This window comes from Erinaceus europaeus, chromosome 14 (genome assembly GCF_950295315.1).
Source record: "Erinaceus europaeus chromosome 14, mEriEur2.1, whole genome shotgun sequence".
Taxonomy (NCBI): domain Eukaryota; kingdom Metazoa; phylum Chordata; class Mammalia; order Eulipotyphla; family Erinaceidae; genus Erinaceus; species Erinaceus europaeus.
Genome location: NC_080175.1, coordinates 9,486,337 through 9,490,866, shown reverse-complemented (window position 1 = coordinate 9,490,866; position 4,530 = coordinate 9,486,337).

Genomic DNA, 4,530 nt, shown 5'->3' with positions numbered 1-4,530 from the left:
TTTTTTCTTTTGTTTTTCTTTTATAAAAATTATTTTCACATGGCTATTTTGATAATGTCTAGAATCAACTTTTCTTGAGAGTGCTGGCATGTACAAGATAATTTAGGGGATATTTCAGACCTTCTCAGTAACTGGTCAAAGCAGAAATGCAACATTTCATTTCGTTTACTGTTTTTTTTTTTTTTTTTTTTTGCAATACTTCAACTTTTGCTTCTGAAGAGGTCTTAGATATTTCTCGCATGAATTAATCATTGTATTTTTAGTACTGTGGCTGAATTCTCCTTTGTTTTGTTTTGTTTTGCCATAGTGAGTGGAATAATTATTCCTTTTATATTTTTAACTTATAGTTATATATGAATACCATTTCGCTTATATCAGTTGTGAACTCTTATCCCTTCTATTAAGTAATCAACTGAGTCTCTTGAATTTTCCATTTAATCGTGGATTTCTTAATTAGCAAAATTAAGCATGTCTACTGTTAGAAAATGAAGATAGTCAGATAGAAAATAAACAGACCATCCTAGACAATCTACTCTTCAGAAATTGTCATTATTAATTTTTTTTTTCCTCCTCCAGGGTTATTGCTGGGCTCGGTGCCTGCACCATGAATCCACCGCTCCTGGAGGCCACTTTCCCCCCCTTTTGTTGCCCTTGTTGTAGCTTCGTTGTGGTTATTATTATTGCCCTTGTTGATGCAATTCATTGTTGGACAGGACAGAGAGAAATGGAGAGAGGAAGGGAAGACAGAGAGGAGGAGAGAAAGATAGACACCTGCAGACCTGCTTCACCGCCTGTGAAGCGACTCCCCTGCAGGTGGGGAGCCGGGGGCTCGAGCCGGGATCCTTACGCCGGTTCCTGCGCTTTGCGCCACATGCGCTTAACCCACTGCGCCACCGCCCGACCCCCCCATTATTAATGTTTTGATGAATACCTATATGTCTGCCTTTAAATCAGTGTCATAATACATATTACATATACGTCATTAAAGCGAGGACATTGTTGAGAAGTCAGTCCACAGGAATATGTAGCTGTTCAAACTACATCATAACATTCATACTGTTTCTGTTCTACTTCTTAAAACATTTCATCTCCTTTCAACATTGCCATTTCACGTTATCATTTTAACAATTATATTAAATGTTTGAATTTATTTAAGTAACCCCTGAATTTAGACATTCAGGTTAAGCCCAGTTTTGAGTATTACAAACCTGTACTGAATATCCTATGACCTAAACCTTTGTGAATATTCATGATTACGTCTTTAGGAGAGACCTCCAGAAGTATTCTGCCTGGGCCCAAAGGCACACAGAAATCTAAGACTTTTGTGACAAACTGTTCATCAGAAAGTTTGTGTCAACTTTCTCTCCCTCCCCCCACAGCTTAATACTACCTTCTAAGAATCTCACATTCTACAGAAAACATCATACCGTAGATATTTTGTTCTTTAACCCACTGGCATCCACTGGCAACATTACTCTAATGGTCACCGAATATTTTTTTCAGTCATGAAGCCTCTGTGTAAGCCTTCGGAGTTCCTTTGGTTTTCCAAAAAAGAAAAAAAAAAATTCAAGTCTTACAGGTGGAACTGCTTCATGCAGGTATGGGGTTCCATCATCCAAAGCAGAAATAGAATGGTTAATTCAGCCTGGATCCTTCACTCGGCAGCAGGAAGGTGGTCAGACTCCATAAAATATTAATCACCCTTGGAACACCTCACCTATGAGTAGCAGACGATTCATTTTTTTTTTTTTAAAAAAAACTCTCCCTGTCATTTTTTTTTTTAAGTCAGCGAAAAAGGTGTCATATTTCTCCCCCTGTCAGGTGCTCACTTGGCATGAAACTCCTAATTCAGAAACCCTTCCAGCAAGGGAATAAGAGGCTTTTTTTTTTTCCCTAAGCAGCACATGACTGACTGCAAACACATCTGCATTGACAAGTCACAACTTATATCCTTCTATGGTGTTTCTGCTCTTTCAAAAAACGTTAATAAAAAGTTAATGTGGAAAAAAAAACAAAGTTTTTCCAAATATGTGTACCAGTGAGCCCAAGGCAACTCATACTTTCTTATAAAATAAAGTAGGTCACTCCCATCAATCATGTTGTCTCAGCACATTTTTTCCAAATAAGGAATTCTCCATCCATCATACCACGTTATGGCATCCCTTTTCCAAACATTTCCTTTTAATATGCTCTTTAACACGATAAGCAAATCTAATAGAATACATTAGTGTCACTTGCCCATGATGAAGTGTTTCCTCCTGTTGCAATCCACGCGGAGTTCAGGGAAACATTTTCACTAACTCACCCCCCCCCCGCCCCACACCACCACGAAAAAGCAATCACATGCTGGAAATATGACAGTGCCTCAAAGCTGCCAAGGCCGTACTGGGGTCCCAGCTTTCAAAAGATCACAGGACTCCCGCCTCAGCTCTCCACGTGACCTATCTGTGGCAAACTCAAAGACTTGTGAGTCCCAAATGAAAACAACAGAGGCGTATTCCATACTTGAGGAGGGTGTCTAAGTGCATCCAGTGGGTTCAGTCAGGCGGCGTATGCTTAGGGACTATCCTGTCTAGATCCAAAGCTCGTACTGGGCTCACATTGTTGGCAGGTATTTCTAAATCTCTTGGATCAGACAGAAAGGGAGGAGCCCTGGCTTAGTGTGTGTGACCTTCCCCAAAGTTAGTTACCCTGTCTGAGACCCTGGGTATAAGATGCATGTTGCTCTGTTTACAATCCACCTGAGATAAATAGTTTAGCCTTTTCCCATATCTGACAGCATTTACCTGGCAAGAGTAGGATATTTGTCTCCACTCCGATCACTAGCCCTCAGCCTCATGTGTTCAGTGTTAGCACTTACGTTCCTCTGGAAAGAGCTGTGGAATAAAACATTTGGAGACTTTCAACTGGGAGAGGTTCCTAGCGTACCGAGGACTTCAGCCATTTCGAGCTTTTGGCCACCCAGCAGTAAAATATCTGAAATGAGGAGTCAAGCAGTAGCGCAGCGGGTTAAGCACAGGTGGCACAAAGTGCAAGGACCAGCATAAGGATCCCAGTTTGAGCCCCTGGCTCCCCACCTGCAGGGGAGTCGCTTCACAAGCGGTGAAGCAGGTCTGCAGGTGTCTGTCTTTCTCTCCCTTCTCTGTATCCCCCTCCTCTCTCCATTTCTCTCTATTCTAGCCAACAACAACAATAATAACTACAACAATAAAACAACAAGGGCAACAAAAGGGAATATATACAAATATACCTGAAATGGAAAAGTGAAAATTACATGTGTTTCCTGGGTGTTGGGTCCAAGGGACCTTTAGTCTATGTATGTGGAGTCCTGTGGACACTGGTATAGACTGAGCATCCCATAAGTCACATCTCTTCTCCCTGCCTGGGGTGAGGGGAAGCAAAGTTCCAGACTGATGCTGACATTCCCCTGATATTTCGTACAGCTGACTTGAGCTGCATTGTGCCTAAGGAACACCGTTGGCCAGTGTGTCACAGAAATGACTAATGTCACAGAAATGACTAGGAGCACTGGAGAAGGTGTAGCTCCTACCCTCAGAGAACTTGAAGTCAAGCTTGATAGCAAGCAAAACATAATGGGGTGAGTATGGGGAACTTTTAGGAATCTCAGTTGAGGGAGAGGGAACTCCTAGGTAGGAGCGTGTGGGATGAGCTAGAGAAGATGACCTTTGCACCAGGTCCCAGATGACACAGAGACTTGGTGTCTTTGAATGCACAGATGGGGGAAAGGGCATTCTAGGTCAAGTAAAAGGGCAGATGTGGAAAAGCAAGTAGAGAGAAGGGGCTTCCCTGAAAAGCAACTCAGGACCCAGCTGAGCAGGCTGCAGAGAAAGAGAGAGAGAGCCTTGAATGCCAGTCGGAAAAAAAATAAATAAATAAAGCCAAGTACGCAGGCAGTGCTCTCTATTCCATGCCCCCAGATCATTCTGCTCACATCAGCACATTTGTCTGAGATAAGAAGAATAGTAGGGTCACCATGTTTATGGGGGTACCTCTGAGCCCCATAAACGTTTCTATTTGTTTTTGCCTTTCTCCATGTAGATCTAGACAAATGCTACAGAAAATCATAGTGTTTTTTTTTTTTCACTGCTGAGGTTTGGGAAAGTCTTGTCAGCCCTAAAAGTGTTGCTTGCTGGGGTGTTTGAATTCTCCCAAATTGTCAGGTTTTCATGAGGTGATGAGCATTTATAGAAGCTGTTACTTGCGTCCTGGTCATTGAACCCAGAGGGGCCAGTGATGGTCTACTCATTCATTTCTTTACCAGATATGTATTAAGCAACTACTATGCACCTTAACATTGCTCCATGTACTAGAGACACAGGGTGTCAACATAACAGACAGGATCTCTTGCCTTTTCTTTCCTGGGGCTGACTTTATGGTAGAAAAGTCAACAGCATTCAATAAGATAATTTCAGAAAATTATGAGGGAAATAAACTGAGTGGTGTCTAGTGAGTGACAAGTGATGGGAGGCAGGAGAAGGAAGAACTTCAGAGGAGCTGGAGGCTGAGAAA